This window comes from Siniperca chuatsi, linkage group LG23 (assembly GCF_020085105.1).
Source record: "Siniperca chuatsi isolate FFG_IHB_CAS linkage group LG23, ASM2008510v1, whole genome shotgun sequence".
Taxonomy (NCBI): Eukaryota; Metazoa; Chordata; class Actinopteri; order Centrarchiformes; family Sinipercidae; genus Siniperca; species Siniperca chuatsi.
In genome coordinates this window covers 21683923-21703903 of record NC_058064.1, presented here as the reverse complement: position 1 = coordinate 21703903, position 19981 = coordinate 21683923, and the positions used below count along the sequence as shown (strand labels likewise).

Sequence of the window (19981 nt, the reverse complement as noted above, 5' to 3'; positions counted from 1 at the left end):
ACTTTTTATGAATGATATGTGTCTCAGTTTGGAATTTTCCATTTCCTTAATCTAAAAGTTTTCTGTCATGTTATTATTTCCTGATCAAATCTGCTGATTTTAATACTCATAGATTTAGATATACCATACGTATATATGTTGATATTTGCTGGTGGCATAATCAGTACAAACTCAAGCTGTGCAGTCAAATTTTGTTCAAACCCATAGAACTTTATTTTTAATTCTAGTGCAGATCGAAAAATTTCCAAAGATACCAAATATGTATTTGGGAAAAACGCAGAAGACGTAGAATTTTTAAATTTGATTCAACGATGCAGTCACATCATATGGCTTAAATGAAGAGCTGGAACTAGAAAAGGCTGGGAAACTCTATCAATTCAATTCAGTTCAATTTTATTTATATAGCGCCAATTCATAACAGAAGTTATCTCATTGCACTTTTCCTATAGAGCAGGTCAAGACCGTACTCTTTATAATATTAATTACAGAGACCCAACAAATCCCACCAAGAGCAAGCACTTGGCGACAGTGGCAAGGAAAAACTTCCTTTAAGAGGCAGAAACCTTGGACAGAACCAGACTCAATGGTGGGCGGCCATCTGCCACTGCCGGTTGGGTTGAAAGCGAGAGAGAGAGAGAGCACAGGAGGAAAGGGAGCACACAGTAGCACAATGCAAATTCCACATAGAATTTTTTTATAATAATCATGCAATGGTAGTGGTAATATTAATATTAATAAAATAATACTAATAATACTAATAATAATTATAGCAGTACGACTAATAATAATTGTAGTAGCAGTTGTCGAGCAGGAACATGGGAGCAGTAGGCCCCCATAGATCCAGACTCCGGAGGCAGAAATACCTGCTGAAAACAACAGAAGGAGAGACGAGAGAAACAAGAAAGCACAAAACTAAAGGAGAGAGAAGATATCGAGTTAGTAACATACATTAATGGGATAGGAATGCATACAGAGGAAGAGGGAGAGGAGGAGAGTGGAGCTCAGTGCATCATGGGAATTCTCCGGCAGTCTAGGCCTATAGCAGCGTAACTAAGGGATGGTTCAGGACTCACCCAAGCCAGCCCTAACTATAAGCTTTATCTAAGAGGAAAGTCTTAAGCCTACTCTTAAATGTGGAGATGGTGTCTGCCTCCCGAACCCAAACTGGGATGTGATCCCACAGGAGAGGAGCTTGATAACTGAAGGCTCTGGCTCCCATTCCTTCCCAAGTGGTAGATGCACACACTGTGGTCATCCTGAATCTGTCCAGCATGTGCTGCTGGAGTGTAGGGCCTATGAGGAGGAAAGGAAGGAACTGACATCAGCGTTAAAGAAAGCTAAGCTAAGTCTCACTGTAGGGAACATACTTGGATATACAGTCAACTAATTAAATACCTGAAGTAAACAGGGTTAATAGAGAGAATTTAAGTATTTTCTTTTTTCTTGCTTTGTTTTGTTTTATTTTTTGTCTTTTATTTGTCAGCCAATCTACTGTTCCACACTCCAGTCCGGTAGGTGGCGGTAATGCACCTGCAAGCTGGTTGCCAACCGCCAATCAAAATAAAAGAAGAAGGAGAAGAAGAACTACAGCAGCTAACGATTGAGTTCTCATGGTATGGAATCGCGTTTCCAATTCACTAAGCCTTGCTTCCAACGCTACAAATAAACTACATTTATTACATGTACCATTATCACTAAACATTTGACAAACCGAGCAAGAGAGAGAGAAAGAGAGAAGCCATTGCTAGCTGCTAAGCTAAAGAACGGTAGCTAGCAAAACGGCAGTTGGAAATGAACTCGAAAAACCGCTGTAGGATTTTACTGTTGGCATCTCTGTAGCTTAGCACAAGCACCAGCTGGCAGTGGGTGGAAATGTCAGTCGTCTCATCTACTTGAATGACGATAAAATAAGCGCTCTTTACTTCCTCCAGAATGTAATCCTTTAACACTGACAGCATGTTGTCCAACAGCTCGTTTTGTACTGTCTTTGACTGCCTTTAAAAACGGTAACGTTAACTTAGCTGTCTTAGGTGCTCCTCCAGCACACTGTCTAGGGAGGCAACAAAATCCACCAATCCCCTGAAAATGCCGGGGTTGTCCGAGGAGTCAGTCTCATCATGCCCACGCAAGGTTGACTCAAAAGCCCCACAAAACTTCACACAATCAATTATTTTGGATAAAATGTGCCTGTTTTTATCCACCTCCTCACTGTTTCCTCACCGCGATCCTGTGGCCATTGTCCAGCTGCATAGCGATGTTCACTCTGCCAAATGTGGCTAACGTTAGCGTGACAAAATTATCATGTGTGCCCTGGTGTTCTCATGTTTCCTTACATTCTCAGACAGGTGCTTCATATCCCTCACTCCTGTAACTGTCCATGCTGGATCTGTCCCCTATGTTTTAAAAAGCAAGTACGGAAAGCAAAATAAGGGATTCGCATGACTGCATCCAGCTAGCCAGGCCTTTCTGGTGTACCAGGTACGAGAGAAGCCTCGCATGCACTGCTTCACTTTCTAGCTAGCCTGCTGTCTGATTGCGAGGTCAGGTTGATCTGGGCGATAAAATAATCGCCCTTTTCAGATTAGATTTGAGGACGCTGATTGGCTAAATTTTATGTCATACATTCATATCTTTGGCTAAACTGCTACTCAGACCTGCCTCCTGTGGGCGATTTCTCCATTGCCCCAGAGCTGCTGAGACATGTGCTGGTAACACTGGTAGTGTATGTTCCTGACTGATTGACTGATTATATTTAATATAACCATGACCTACATCTTTCCCTTAAGTTGCTTCACATAGATATTGTGTGAAAAACTGACAGTAAAACCCTGGCAGTGAACATTCTGAAGGTATGTACAACATCAATATTGTGTTTGAAACACAATTCAGGTGGCGTTACGTTTCCCTCAAACAAAAGTTTGCAATATCAGATTTTCTGATCTAACATTGTGTTTAAATTGAACTCATCAGTTGTGTTTTGTGTTTTTGGCATAGGAAGTCACAAGTCAACACAAATTAAATGGACATCATAATGCCATGATCACACTACACAACATCAGCGCCCAGCTCGACAGATGTGGTTTGTTATGAGGGGCATTCCAAAAATCACTCACTTTCAATTTCGATTTGAACAAATTTTAAAGGGGTTATATAGGTTAACAAATGTTGCCTCCAGTGATCTCCCTCCTACAGACTATCCCTCTCTCCATACCCACTATATCTGGCTGTCATTCAATAAAGAACCTTCTTCTCCATCTCGGTGTCCCTTGCCTGTCTGTACTGTAACAGTACCCTATGCCTATCTGCTTTCCCATAGGATCCTATTATTTTATAATAATACTATATATAGAGAGATAATTATTATTAGTGACCATTGTAAAAAAAAGTTACTTAATATGTTTTGATAATATTTCTGCACTCTTAGGCTACATGTTTGAAACATGAAATATCGTATACACTTATCCCACCACTATTTGTTAGCATAGTTCTAAGAGTTATTCCACAAAAGTGTTATTTGCACGATTAAGATCTATTATGGGTGTACTTTGCTGTATAGATGTAACACCAATAACTACAAAGCCCACAATGCCTTTTCATGTTTATTTTTACAGAATGACAAGAAACTGTTGCCAGTGAGGTTTTAAAGGAGGCCTCAGAAAAGATCAGACAGGGATCATCCGTCCGTGCAGTGGCAAAGTTTTCTGGAATATGCCATGTCACTTTGCACCGGTACTGTGCCAGGAGGATATTTTTTGGGTTATGCCCAAGGGAGGTGAGGGAAATCATTTAGTTTATTACTTTATTTGATAGGGACAGTGCATATTAATAATAGGTAACAGACCAAGGACCATTTCGCAATAGGGGTAAAACAGGGAACATTGAAAACATTAAGCTACACGAAGGAACACTGGGGAGAGAACTATTTAGACTATAAATGGGATGAAATATTTACAAAGGTGTATAAAAAAACTACAGTTAACTATTAACAATTACTATTTACATAACCATTTACTTTGGTATACAGTAGCCTACACATATAGAAATAACTGTTCAACTATTTACAAAAAGGCCTATATAAAATTAGTGAACTATTGACTATTATTAACTATTATTTACTATACTACTATTTACATCAGTATATAGTACATATATGGAAGGCAATCTAACTAACAATGTAACTATTTACAATTAGTTGTAGGCCCAGCAGCTTGCCTACCAGCTGGCAAAACACTACAGCTGCAAATGTCCTACATCATGGGAGAAGGCAGAGATGGCCGAGAAAGACTGGCTGGTAAACTTTATGCAGAGGCTGTCTCTCCGCCGGCCCTAGCTTACAAGCATGTCAAGGGCAACAAGTTTCAGCAGGCACAATGTTGGGCTGTTCTTCAACAACCTCCAAACTGTTCTGGTGAGGTATGGCCTAGAGGGGCATCAAATCTGGAACATGGATGAAACTGGAATAACAACAGTCCAAACACCTCAAAAAGTAATTGCTGGCAAGGGCATTGAACAGGTGGGGGCGATAACAACTCCAGAGAGGGGAACATTAGTTACCATGGCCGTTGCTACCAGTGTCACTGGTAACATGACACCCTCCCACTTTGTTTTCCCAAGAAAATGTTTTTTGATGTGAAGTGTTTTGTGACTTTTACCCACCTGAAGAAGAATTAATGAAAAATATAAAGGAGGAGTTGGCTGGCCCTCAGTGGCTCGATAACTGCCAACTGAAGAAGCAGTGTGAAAGTTGCCCACAAGCATCCTCGTGAGTGACACCAGTGGATTTTCATTCAGACTGGTGGAAAGTTTGTCTCAAAGGTCTGTGTGTAAAATGCAAACCCACAAGCGTAGATTTCGATTCACAAATAAAAACTGGATTCACAAATGCCTGTTCGAAAGTTGTAAATGTTAGGAAGATATTCACAAATGCTTTTCATTTGTAAATTAATTGAATGTATTCTATTCTGTTATATTATTCGTGGAATTGGTTTGTGTATTTGCAGATCCGTTTTATATTGCAAAATATTTTTGTATTTTTGTATTTTTTGAAGGTGTTTTATATTTACAGATTACACATTCACACACGGATTGTCCATCTGTTTACACCAATAATACTGAAACAAATCCATCTCCATATTAGCAATGCTGTTCACATCATCGTCTAGCGTTTACTGAACGTCACTCAATGCACCCTGAGATCGCAGAGCTCAGAACGCCCTCTGCTGACCTTTGTCATACCACAGATACGCATACACTTACAGTCTGTGGTGCTGTCACTGGCACAAACAATACAGTAGAACTACAAAATGTCTCTCAGTTTCAAAATTGGGGGGTTTATCATAATGTTCATCAGCTCCAAGTGGGTTTACCGGTTGATGATGATAATACGGTATAATAATACAATGTAATAATATAAGTAATAGGTAGTATAGGTAGTACTTATATTATTACATTGTATTATTATACCGTATTATCATCATCAACCGGTAAACCCGCTTGGTACTTATTTTACTCACTTATTTTATTTTATACTTATACCCACCTGGTACGTAATTTATTTTCTGACCTGTTTTTATAGTGTATTGTATTATATTTTTTGCTAGTACTTTCTCCTGTGAGCACTGACGTAAAGGCGAGCTGCTGTAACAAAGAGTTTCCCTTCGGGGATCAATAAAGTATTTCTGATTCTGATTCTGATCACTAAAGCACGGTGCAGCTGGTCTATTAACTCTTTATGGGCAACACTCTCCCCCACAAAATGAAATGTCTCCTGAGTGCTGAAGTTGGTTAATACACTCTCAATAGTCCAAGCCTCCCATAAGGGTCTCTGAGTCTCTCTCTTCTCGCAGTGTCTGGTGATTAACCAGTTTTCACACTCTACTATAACGTTCATCACACACTGTACAGTTGGTGTATTATTCCCTTATGGGCCACACACATAGTGGCTTAAAATACATGAATATGGATGCTCTTAGCTGCACAAAGCACAAACCTTTTTGTGTTCAAAAATGTATCACCTCAAACAGGATGCAAGGATGAGCTGCAGTTACAATCATTACAACAAGGAGCACGATGACATTGCAGGATGAAATAATTTGTCTAATTTGTGTTTCTGTTCTGTTGTCTTTCAAGCTGTAACGGAAGCTCAGAATTGTCAGCATACATCTCAACTTGTCAGCTATTAGAACATTTTCATTTCTCATCTCAGCTGTGATGGAAAGATCCCATCTGAAGGCACCATCAGCATCCACCTGGAAACATTTTAAACCACAGCAGGCAATGAAGTGGTAGTGGAACAAATCAGGGACAAAATATTGATTTTACCCATGAACTCCCTCTGTAACATCCCACAGATAATAAACACTGGAGAGGAGTCACTGCATATGTATGACGTGCAGTGCAACCATCTCATGGCCACGCGGCTCTGCCATATAGGCCATTACATTGACACAGCACACACAGAACAACAATATTTATATGTCACCTTATGGCACCATTATGACATCCATTCAATACGCATGACAATAACCTCAGGCTGCAACATGCCATCAAAGTGAAATTCAACTGCCCCACACCAGTGTGGAAGAGAGGATATCAGATTGGCTGTATGCTTTATAAATTAAATCCTGCTATCAGACGGTATTCTTCACAGTTTTGCTCAGGAAAAAGTAACCTAAATGAAAAAACATTTCATCCCTGGAGGCTGTTTGGACCGTGGCACTGGGCTGTAAGTAGAGAGAAGGCATAGAGCGAAGAGACAGAGAGAGCCGCTCTCCTCAAACCAGTGGAGGCCGAGCAGAAACAGGTATAAAACGCAAACACACACACAAAGCCTCTCTCGGCCGCTGCAGCCGTTCTCATTCCCAGGGCGTCAAATACAGACGGTTTGTCACGCCTCTCTGCGTCATATAAAACACACACAAGGTGTAAATCCCAAGTCTCTTATTTGTCATTTCCTCGCTCCTCGATCCTCACTTGAACTGGAAGTCGTTCTGGTCCATCACCTTGAAGGCCGTCCCAAGTCTCTTATTTTTACTCCGAGGAGCGATGAGCGAGGATACACGAGAGCAGCCTTCACGGAAGTATTTTACTGGCCGACACGCCCCCATCTTGGATATCAGTTATTGATTCGACGCTGCAGCTGATCGGACTGAGCAGGGCTGCGTTCAGCCCTGACAAATGTAGCAAAATGTTTATTTAAACAGAAATGGTGGTGCCCTGAACACCCTGTTGTGTACGCAAGCGCACTGCCTTTTTAATACGGCGGGGTTTACATACATGGCGCTGTGATTGGGTAACACCTCTGACACACCCTGACAAAGCCCGCTGCACACCGTTTGGAGGAAACATGTCGTTCAACTCAGGGTGCATCCCAAGTCCCTTAGTTGCATCCATGTTTCTCTCACTTTCCGCGTAAGGAAACCAGGTGTACACACAGCTGAACTCTGAGCAGCGCAGCCTCCTCGCATATATAAACCAAACAGAGGAGGAAACAACGACGCATGAACAGACATACACATCATACATATTACTTTACGGCACTTTCATACTCAAAACATATCTTTATATTCCATTCACTAGCCTAATACAATACTGTAGTCTACAGTACATCCTACCCCACTCCCCTGTTGACTGAAATGTAGCCTAATGTGAGCTTCCATGGTGCTGCCGTGGCTGTATGACGTCAGACAGCTGCTTCTTCATGAAGTCGGGGTAGATGGATTTGCCCCAAGTTCACAAGTAGTAACTCTGACTTTGAGTCGCGTTCCACTGAATTTTGTATTAGAAGGTTGGAAATGTTCGAGTTCCAGTGTTTGATTAAAGAATCCACACAAAATGTCAGTCATGTCCTTCTACACATGAATAAAGGAAGCACTTTATTGCCTTGAGTGAGTCAGCGCTATTGTGGGAAAGCAGATAGACAGAGATTAGGACTCAGAGCTGTTCTCAACTCTGATGAACACAACTCAGACACATTATTGTTTGAGATCAAGTGAAATAAAAATGTTGAGCCTGTCTGGTTTTTTTTCAGAAATAGCAGCTGAACAACCCAAAAATATCACCCCTGAGAAAACTAAACCAGACTTAACACATAAGGAAACATTTGCATGCTATAACAACTCATTCGACCTGAGCCCAGGCTGTGGAGATATGTTTTTACAGGAGCCTATCAAGAGCTCTGCGGTTCTTTGACTGTGAACTGTGCACAGTCTGTATCCTCAGGATCTATTTTGGATCATAAAGAGCTGTTTGGATTGAATAACAGATTGTTCCTGACATTGTTTGAAGCTGCAGAAACTGACAGATAGACAGGAATCTTTCAGAACATAAAGCATTCATTCATTTCTGTCTAAATGACTTGTTCATTTACTCTGTTTCTGATAGGTCTGATCAGTTTGTTTTGGCAAGACAGCTGCTGCTGTATAGTCAGTTCCATGTTGTCCATGAATAAGTGACATCACGGATGCTGAGTCCATGTTTGGAAGCCTAGAGTTTTATTTACTGCTCCATTGTATCTAGAAAATCCAAATTTTGGAAGCATGGAGGATTCTGCATGGAGCTGAGGTAGGGTGAGCAGGCAGTAGCCACCTCAGTTTTGTCTGATAGGATGAGCTACTGCTCCTGTCAATCAAGGGAAACATACGTACAGTATCTATGCCTTTATATGCTCTTAATGGAACAATGGTGTTTAGCCACACTAGCTGCCTAGCTGTAGAGATGGCATTTGATCTGTCTGTCCACCACTTCGGTAAATATTTCAGCTAGGCCTATTGGATGGATTGCTATGAAACTTAGTTTAGAAGATGAAGCCTACTGACGTTGGTGAGCCTCTGAATTTTATCTAGCGCCATCATCAGGTCAAAATTAGATGTTGTCCAATATTATGACCAAATAAAACTAATGACATTTGAATAACCCTGAGCTGCACTTTGTGTTTAGTTCTAATTAGCAAATGTTAGCATGCTAACACACTAAACTAAGATGGTGAACACGGTAAACACTATCTACTAAACTTCAGCTACTTAACATTGTCATTTCAAGCATGTTAGAATAGTGATATTGGCACAACGCACAAAGGGTTATGGCAAAGCTTACTGCCAACTCTGACTTCATCCTGTCTCACACTGAAAGAGACAAGGACGAGGACAGCAAGAGAGAGAGGACAGGGTACGGTATCCCACTAACACACTGTGACAGGACGCACTGGCCTCACAGGACAGAAATGAGCAAGGATAGTGACAAAAGGGATAAACTCAATTAATTTTTCCATCTCCTAATCTGCTTTTGTATGGAATTTATTCTATGTACTGTTTTGTCTTTTATCTGGACCCTGAGTCGGAAATAAAGTTTGAATTGAAAATGTGTTGAAGAAAAACTTTTTACTTATTCCAGTCCCCCTCCATGCCATTTGATCATTTGCTGTAATCCTAATTACGTTTACTGGCTAATATTGTCCTAGCCATTTTAACTTAATTTCATCAATTTATTTGATACAGTGTGATGGCTAAGCTGGAAAACTAGCAATAAAATGAAAATATGAGAAAGCCTTTAACCTATTTAAAATGTAACAGTTTAATTATGTGGATTTATTTAACATTTTGACTACTAGATTTGCATGCACTGCCCACCTGTGCAGAATATATCTGTTATTTTAGTGCACTTGGCATCCTGCTCCAGTATTTTGAATGAGTAGTTTTTCATCCTTTCCCTTTCGATTTTTGCTTTACGTCTTGTGTACAGTACCATCGAAATTCAGCAGGATATCTCTATACAGGTAAGGCCAAGGTACCACATAGGAGTTGGGCTATTAATTTACTCCCCTAGTGTAGATTTGATTGTGACCTATCCAGTGTACAGTGGTATGAAAAAGTTTCTGCCCCCTTCCTGATTTCTTATTTTTTTGCATGTTTGTCACACTTAAATGTTTTACATCATCAAACTAATTTAAATATTAGTGAAAGATAACACAAGCAAACACAAAATGCAGTTTTTAAATGAAGGTTGTTATTATTAAGGGAAAACAAAATCCAAACCTACATGGACCTGTGTGAGATAGTGATTGCCCCCCCTGTTAAAACATAACTTAACTGTGGTTTATCACACCTGAGTTCAATTTCTCTAGCCACACCCAGGCATGATTACTGCCACACCTGTTCTCAATCAATAAATCACTTAAATAGGACCTGCCTGACAAAGTGATTAGACCAAGCGATCTTCAAAAGCTAGACATCATGCTGAGATCCAAAGAAATTCAGGAATAAATGAGAAAGAAAGTAATTGGGATCTATCAGTCTGGAAAAGGTTATAAAGCCATTTCTAAAGCTTTGGGACTCCAGCGAACTACAGTGAGAGCCATTATCCACAAATGGCGAAAACATGGAACAGTGGTGAACCTTCCCAGGAGTGGCCGGCTGACCAAAATTACCCCAAGAGCGCAGCGACGACTCATCCAAGAGGTCACAAAAGACCCCACAACAACATCCAAAGAACTGCAGGCCTCACTTGCCTCAGTTAAGGTCAGTGTTCGTGACTCCACCATAAGAAAGAGACTGGGCAAAAATGGCCTGCATGACAGAGTTCCAAGACGAAAACCACTGCTGAGCAAAAAGAACATTAAGGCTCATCTCATTTTTGCCAGAAAACATCTTGATGATCCCCAAGACTTTTGGGAAAATATTCTGTGGACTGACAAGACAAAAGTTGAACTTTTTGGAAGGTGTGTGTCCCATTACATCTGGTGTAAAAGTAACACCGCATTTCAGAAAAAGAACATCATACCAACAGTAAAATATGGTGGTGGTAGTGTGATGGTCTGGGGCTGTTTTGCTGCTTCAGGACCTGGAAGACTTGCTGTGATAAATGGAACCATGAATTCTGCTGTCTACCAAAAACTCCTGAAGGAGAATGTCCGGCCCTCTGTTTGTGACCTCAAGCTGAAGCAAACTTGGGTTCTGCAGCAGGACAATGATCCAAAACACACCAGCAAGTCCACCTCTGAATGGCTGAAGAAGAACAAAATGAAGACAAAAGGCAAAAGGTAGTTCATGCTCGAAACCCCTCCGATGTGGCTGAATTACAACTATTCTGCAAAGATGAGTGGGCCAAAATTCCTCCACAGCGCTGTAAAAGACTGATTGCAAGTTATCGCAAACGCTTCAGAATCAGAAATACTTTATTGATCCCCGAGGGGAAACTCTTTTGTTACAGCAGCTCGCCTTTACGTCAGTGCACACAGGAATAGAAGTACTAACAAAAAATATAATACAGGTCAGAAAAATTGCAGTTGTTGCTGCTAAGGGTGGCCCAACCAGTTATTAGGTTTAGGGGGCAATCACTATTTCACACAGGGCCATGTAGGTTTGGATTTTGTTTTCCCTTAATAATAACAACCTTCATTTAAAAACTGCATTTTGTGTTTACTTCTGTTATCTTTGACGAATATTTAAATTTGTTTGATGATCTGAAACATTTAAGTGTGACAAACATGCAAAAAAATAAGAGCTCAGCAACAAGGCTTAATATTGTTAGAACACAGTTAGCAATGCAAGTGGCTAAGGCAGCTAAACCGACTAATTAGAAGCGGTGCCCATATATTTTATATGGAGTACCTGTAAGTGTGAAAGCCAAAAGGTCATTACTTTATCAGATAGATTAACCTAGCTGTCTGAAAGGGGCTTTTATTGAGAAAAGAAAAAGATGTACTGATATGAAAATGTCACAATTCTTAGGTACATATGAAGAATTCTAAAAGCAGGCAGCTATACAATACTTGTTTACTAAATGTGCTGTATAGTGCAGCTGCCATGACATAAAAAAATACACTTCAGTGTATACTGAACACACATAATGAACATGCTGATGTGTCCAGTGTCATGTTGTAGCGGAGAAGAAATTAAATGCAAGCCTGTACAGCAAATATTCCTCACTGGCTCTGCACCTCTTTGTTCTCAAGTCAACACAGCTGACGTGTGTGTGTGTTTCATGTTCTTATATCCCGGTGGGGACTTTAACCTGAATGCACACTAACCCATGGAGACTTGGGGTCACCGTGGGAACAAAAATTAAGGTCCCCATGGGTAGAGACTGCTTTTTGAGGGTTAAGGTACAGGTTACAGTTAGGTTAAGGTTAGGTTTACGTCAAGGGTTAAGGTTAGGCACTTAGTTGTGATGGTTAATCTTAGGGTAAGGGGCTAGGGAAAACATTACGTCAATGACTGTCCCCCACGGGGATAGTGAAACAAACGTGTGTGTGTGTATGAGAGAGAGAGAGAGAGAGAGAGAGAGAGAGAGAGAGAGAGAGAGAGAGAGAGAGAGAGTGAGTGTGTGTTGGTATTCTGTGTGGGGAGCAGCAGCACTTGTCTCATATCCAGTAAAAATTGTGTAATCCTTGTGGGAAGAGCGGGACAAAAGAAATGATAGCCATACTGCTCCATCCATCTCTTCCTCTCTAACTCTATCATCCCTCTTTCATTAGCCACCTGTGTTGTTTCCAGAGTTACGCAGCTGCCTGAAAATCTCTCCTTTCCTCCCTTTACATTCTGTTAAATTCAGGAATTAGAAAATGAGAAAAGAACGAGCGCTTGCAAGGGAGAGAAGGAGGGATGGAGGGAGTAAAAGAAGAGGGAGAGGGGGAGGGGAACAGATGGAGGACAGGGAGGAGGGATTATCACATTTGACACTGCTTCATACCACTCCCTTCACACAGGTCCTTTGTTTTACTTTCATCCAATATTTTCATCCTTCCTTTGTTTACATGCTACTCCCCCATCCTATGACTCCACCTTTTCATCCACCAAAACAACATCCAAGAAAAAATGATAGGGAAAAGCAACCAAGTACTTTATATGTGAATTCTATATAGGCATTAAAACGACATCTGCACTAACAAAAAGAGAAACACAGTACCATATCTAAATCACACAACCACTAATTTAGTTATGTCAACCGGTCCAACAAAACTAGGTTGAATGAATGGGAAAAAGACTAGACGCTTGATTATTAATACATGCCCTTAAGCAAATCTCACCAAACTGTCTTAATTAAATGCTAGATCATACAGTTATCTTGAATTTGATTAACACAAATATGTTCAAATTACTAAACACAAATGAGTTGTACTTATGTTGTAGGATTTTGTTGATTGTACTTAACATAACTGAATCCTAGTTGCTCTATCAATGTGAGTCAGCCAAATAAATACAACTTATTTAACTTCACCTGACTTTAATAAACACTTTCAGGTCAAAAACAGCAATGAATGTGCCAAACATACAAGCATGACATCAAATGATATTTTTGCCAAAAGGCAAAGCAATGACTTCCACAATTATCAAATATAGGATAGGAGATTATAATAAAATTATAATGTAAACTTGGAAATGAAAATGTACACATGTCCACATACATGTATGTGTTATTGGAGTAAAATTGAAAATGAAAATGCAATAATCCAATTTGCATTTTCATTTCCACATACTCATTTTCTAACAATTTGAAAATGAAAACGGCACTTGACATTTCATTTTCAAAGACATAAGGAGCAATAGGTAAGATTTGGCCAGAATTTTAGTTTAAAACATTTTAAAAGATGAACTCAACAGAATGTGGAGAAGTAACAGTTCTGACGTCATGTCAAAGACGTGTATGTATTGTGTTGCAGAGATATCTACTGAAATTAGCATGCTAACCTGCTAGCCCCGGCCCGTCCTGAGTTGTAATACCACTCATGCCTCGAGAGGTGATAGTCTGATAGTACAGCTCAGGTAGTTCCAGCTGGGAGATGTGTGCGAGCGGCGAGTTTGCTACGTTACACAAGCTCTCTTAGCTTTTTTAGTCTAATAAATACACAAAATAAACTCTCAAAATGTCAAGAAAGAAAATAGTCTATTGTATTTACATTTACACGTCACCACGCTCTTTTGGTGTCAACATGAAAATTAAATCTGTCAGTGCTCTGATCAAGGCGGGTCTAATTCTTGTCTCATTTGTGGTCTGATGAACAGTAAATTCATCAAATTCAGTGCCCCATATCTCCAGTTTCACCAAAATCAGTGAATACAGTTATAAAGTTGTGTTTTTGTACAGTAATCCAGTAGTCAGTGAGGCCTTTCTGCCACAAGTGGACTACGCACATGAGTAAAGCAGCAGATGTTCAAGCAAGTGACATCCTAACTGAAGACCCGCCTTGATGTGAGGACTGACAGATTACATTTTCATTTTCATGTTGACCCCAAAAGAGCACGGTGACATGTAAATGTAAACGCAGTAGACTGGGGGCGCTGTTTTGCTTATTGCATTTGAACATTGTCCACTGAAATCTTTGAAAATGAAAATTCAAATGTACTTTTCCATTTTCATTTAAATATAGTAATAGAACGCCCATACAAGTATGTGAAAATGAAAATTGGATTATTTCATTTTCATTTTTACTCAAATAACACATACATATGTGGAAAATGATAATGCTAAGTTTACATTATCATTTTAATATAGTCCCCTATACGCTTCCACAGTTTACAGTGATTTGTTTTTTTATTTGAGAGATGACTGACGATTATCAAAATGGCTGAAATTGCTTGTCTGGTAAGAGTCAAAAGCCCAAATATAACCCAACCCAAGGTTCACAGTCTCATCTTCTGCAGGTGGGATTACTCATGTGATCTGTTTTTTAAGGACCTGCACTTTTTGTGGAAGGCCTGATGACATCGAAGACATTTCTGAAGAGATTCAAATGTGCATCTCAGGTCCCTGGGGGTAGCTCAAGTTTAAGCTGTATATAAGACCAAGCAGGACTGCACACCCATTTGCTACATCCCTCAGATTACTCTCTTGCAGCGCTTCGAGTCTATCAGTTATGACGGCAACAGGGCTCTGCTCCATCATGCTGGATATTGTAGATTTCCAAGACCTCCATTTCTCTCCTTACACCAGGATTAACGTCCTCAAAATGGAAGAAGAACCTAGTATTAATTAGAATCTGTTTATGAACTAGGCCTGCCACTTGTCATTTTCATTATCAATTAATCTGATTGTCTAAATCAACTGTCTGTAAATTGTCAGACATCAGTAAAAAATGCCCATAACAATTTCCCAAAGCCCAAAGAGACGTCTTCAGATGTCCTGGTTTGTCCAACCAACTGTCCAAAACCCAAAGAAGTTCAATTTACAAGAAAAGTAGCAAATCCTCATAATTGAGAAGTTAAATGATGTGAATGATATTATCAAAATAGTCGGCTGATTTTGTTATCAGTGATTATGTTACCATGGTCCATACTGTATGTTGCAGCTTACCAAGTAGGCCTTTACAAAGGCTTTCAGGCTTTTCACTGAGGCAGACGCACAGTGTTGATAGTACATATTTCTGTCTTTCCAAGACTACGGCATATTTACATTACAAGGTAGAACAGACCCATATAGAATTTTGGCCTAAATGTAACATATATGTATGTATGTATGTATATATATATATATATATATATATATATATATATATATATACACACACACACACATATACATACTTTTTAGCTCAGCTGCCAGTTTATTTGATGGCCCTGCAATAAATCCTAGCTTCATGATGGTTATAATGCTCAGTTGTTGTTTTTTTTAAACTGTTTTAGAGAGTTGTTGAGGATTTATTGCAGGAAGAACTAATGCACTGCATTAATTTTAGCTTGGTGTACCATTTCATACATACCTTGTCTATGGTTTCCATGAGGATGCTGATATTGGCATCCAGCCAGTTCTAAATTACAGCTACTGTTGTACATTTGTACATTTCTGCAGCAATTGTTCCTCTGTGTCCTTAACATATCTAAAGCAATCACAAGTAATTAACTTCCTGACACAACTTGGAAATCTGAAATTCATAGTTAGAACCTAATCACACAATGAATATAAAGCTGAAAATATTGTTCCTGGAATGTGAGGCCAGAATATGGAATTTTAAATATACTAATAATAAACTAGAAATCTTATAGTAGGAAACAAATTAATTGTGAGGCAGAATATGATAGGCATACAAATAAGTAAACAGCCAGGAGCCAAGAACTCCTGCACTTCTTTAGGCAAGACTCAACAACAACAGCTTCACATAACCAACGCTACTTATTCATTGTTAATTAACTAGATTTCCCTCTGAATCATTTATTTGGCCAACAGAAGTTTACCATATCATCACAATACCATTCCACCTAAGGTCTGTTGATGATAATGCTACATACTGAACGGGGCTAACTCCGCCATCAACATACTTTGTTCAGGTGTCCACATACTTTTGACTAACATTAGCTTTTAATATCAAATCAGGCTACAAATCGTTAAATACACAACTATTGAAACTTCTACTGATACAGCTTCATGTTCCGCTGCCTTTGTAACAGCTTCTAACACTTACGAGCCAAACATGAGCAGGGAACATCCCAAAGTAGCGTGGGAGTTAAGCTAGCGATAAACAGCTTTTCAAATATAACATGAGAGTATACGACGACGAAAGTATCCCATACAGGAAAGGAGGTCTGTGTTCAGGAATCATCATGACCTCAGTAAATGAATCATTTAAAATAAACTGAAATGCTCTGTGTGTGTGTGTGTGTGTGTGTGTGTGTGTGTGTGTGTGTGTGTGTGTGTGTGTGTGCAGACATGCATCTTTCAGACGTTCAGTCTGCTCCTAAGTGCTTCTGCATGTGGCTGTGTCACATTCATTACTAACAGAGAGCAGAGGAGAGAGGAGAGACCAGAGGTCCAGGGTTTGTCTGGAGCACGCCGACTACAGGAAGTGGACAAAATATCGGGTACAACTTACATAACACAACCCAGCACAACACAACTACAAGCTACAGCGTCAGAAACGGCCCTGCAGCTGATTCAGCCGTCTCAGCAATCTTTCTAACCCTGACTAAACTTCTCATTGACTCCGAATTAGCTTCCAGCCATTCATTTCCATCGTGGTTCTTCTTCCCCAGTATCTACAGAGGAAGGAGGACGTCACAGCCAATGGGTGTGTGACGTAACAGAGCGTCCCTGGGGTCCCTGGGGTCCCTGGGGGTCGCTCAGCCCCGTTCTGTTTTTGGCCTCCACCGCTGCATTTTTCATCAGCCACTCGTCACGCCCACAAATGCATCGCCTCCCCCTGATGGTAAATGGACTGTACCCGAAGCGCTTCACACACATTCACCAGTACAAAGAAACTAACTAATCTTTTCACACACACGGCCTCGGGAGCCCTCTGGGGTTCAGACACTGCGACACCACAGCCGCCCAGTGACACAGGACTTTCAACCCATTACTCCAGAAAAACAGCCCTGGCTGCTAGCGCTGAGGACGTTTTTGCCTGAGACAAGGACGGGGCTGTTACTGCTATAATCTGTAACGCTGATGCACCTCTCTGTACAGTTTACTCTTTGCTTGGGATTTGGTACACTGTAACTGGTACCCACATTTCCATTCTGCTTCATGCCATCATTTGTACATTGCACTTCCATTTATTTTGATCTACTTTAACCTCATTTTTATTTTATATTTATACTATGTATAGATGTATTTAACAATGTCTAGAGAGCATCTTGTGTATCTAACCTCATTCTTCCTCTGCTGTTCAGCTTAAGAACAGAATTTACAAATGACTGAGTGAACTGGGCTGGGAGAGCATTATACACAAACCATGTGAATTCTTTTTTAGGGTGGACTTTTGGAGTTTTAGCCTGAACCTAGTTATAAAAATAACACTAAACCCCAAAAAAACTAAATCCTTAAATCCATCTCTAAGCTTGAATGAATCCTTAAACTATCTCTTGAAAGAAACGAGGACTAGCAAAGTGTCCCGGGTTTAGGGAGAACTCCTTCCACAGCAGGAGCTCATCCCTTTTGGAATGTGTGATCTTGTAATCACAATAATATATTTTTACTTATTGGAGTATTGGAGTATTTTCACCACCACAGCCCAGGTCAAATAGAATAAACCTCCATAGGTGTCATTTACACTGGGGACGCTGGGGACATGTCCCCACCACTTTTTGAAAGCAGAATTTGTTACAAGAATGAATAGAAAATCTAATCAAGGATTTGAGCTAGTTTAAAATTAATATGGATAAATAAATAGAAATAATGGAATCCCTGCTCCAGTTTAATTCATGTTCTCACATATGATATCCAAACCTTGTGCTTAGAATGAGTCGTGATTGGTTGAACTTGCCTCTCTGTTTCTCGAACGTTAAAAAAGTGTGCAGCATTGAAACAACAAGGCAGTGTAACTTAACATCTAAAGGTAGGGTTTATGAATTATCTTTAGCTAACGTTGTTAACGTTACTCCTTCAGTTGTTTCTATTTTGTCATATTTTAGGCCAGTGGACATTTTTATTGTGGATACTGTCGCTGGGCTGACTGACGTGCCCTGCTGCTTTCCACAGTGGATGTGATTTTGGCATTGTTCGACTGACACGGTGTTGCAACTGTGGATGTGACGACGACTGTTACTTGTGCCCTACTGAGTGTTTTCAGATTGTCGGCTCTGCAGTAGCCTAGGCTATGCCCTTTTGATCTGCCGTTATGCAATTTTTTTGTCAACCCGCCGTAATTTTCTACTCTGACCTCATACCGATCCCTCCATTACATTTCCAAAAATTGCATATTAAGTATCCCCACCACTTTTCAACACAAAGTGCAAACCTTGCAAACCTCAACAAACCAACTTTCTTGCAAATTGTCCTCAAGGTTAACACTTAAAGGACTTTATTTCCGCAAAATTCGTCTTCTCAGCATACTCCCAGGCTCTGCACGTCTCCCATCAAGCTCCACCAATTCAACTCTCAGCAAAACAACTAAACTTCTACTGACAATCAGAGAAATCCACACTAACAACTATCTGTAGGAACTATAGGAACTCATGGTTCCTGCATGAATCTGCTCACAACAAATGTGTGGATTATCTTCAGTAAGCGGGTCAGGATGTCTGACTGTCTGCTGAGTTTTTCAAATGTAGTTTTTTGGCGCTTTGAGCACCACAATCCAAGTGCCATATAGTCCAATTCTATTCAAAAAAGGCAGACATCTCTACGGCCGATATCTCCAAAACTCAGCAACTCACACCAAACCAATCTTGATGGATAAACAGCTCTACAGGTGAGAGGAAACATATTTTTGATATTGGGGTGAAGTTTTAGAAAGGAGCAAACTGGTTTCCCCTTTCACGACCGACAAAATGTTCCGTGATTACAGTATGCGGTACTACGTCCCTAAGAGGAAATGTGGTCCTCCGAAGTACATTAACATAATAAGACAGTGACCCCTGTGCTGACCTCTCTGTCTCTGTGTCTGTTTTGATGTGTGGTGACACCATGTTGACCCCAGCAGATTCCAAGTGATGCTACAACAACAGAGGAGACGGTCTGGAGGCACACCAATCTAAGTATAGAAGAAGCTCAAGCTCACTTAATCTCAACTGTTAGGGGGAAAAATCCTATATTCATACAGTTTCACAAAAAGACGAAAGCCTGCAAAACGCTTGTACATCTCAAATTCACCTAAAAACATAAAAGGCTATGAGGAGTTACACTGTAGAGGAATTCTAAGCTTTCTAAAAGGATGGAATAATGTCCGTGTTGGACTTCTTTGTGTAGAAAAATACAAAGATGCTTAAATCCATGTTACATTAAATCCTCATGGTAGCTTCTTTCTGTAGAACACCTGAGCTGGCACTGAACCCGATTCCAACCAGCACAAGTTGAGATGAGGCTCACTGTACAAATCAGTGTGACGGACTCCTGCTGAGCTCATTAGCAGCGAGCAGCGGCTAGCTCTTTACATCCCACTGATGGAGCCATCTGAGGCTTCTTCCTGCAGCGAAGTCCACGATTATTACATGAAACCCAGCAGTCCATGACACCCAATTAGCTAATGTACATAACAACTTAATGCCATGAAGGATGAGAGTGAAAACATATGACCTTCTTTACTGCTTTGCAAGAAAATGCTTTATAGCTGTCT

General features: G+C 40.2%; 1 protein-coding gene across 8 annotated transcripts in view; it reads right to left on the bottom strand.

Annotated features, from left to right (window-relative positions):
• The window catches only part of LOC122871189 (protein bicaudal D homolog 1-like), a 93755-nt gene that overhangs the window by 67927 nt on the left and 5847 nt on the right, over positions 1–19981 (bottom strand). The window contains exon 2 of one of the 8 annotated variants that reach the window (XM_044185973.1): positions 1126–1293. The exons of the other annotated variants lie outside the window; for them this stretch is intronic. The gene's annotated coding sequence lies outside the window, so the exon portion shown is untranslated. The remainder of the gene's footprint in view (positions 1–1125; positions 1294–19981) is intronic. 8 annotated transcript variants of the gene reach the window in all.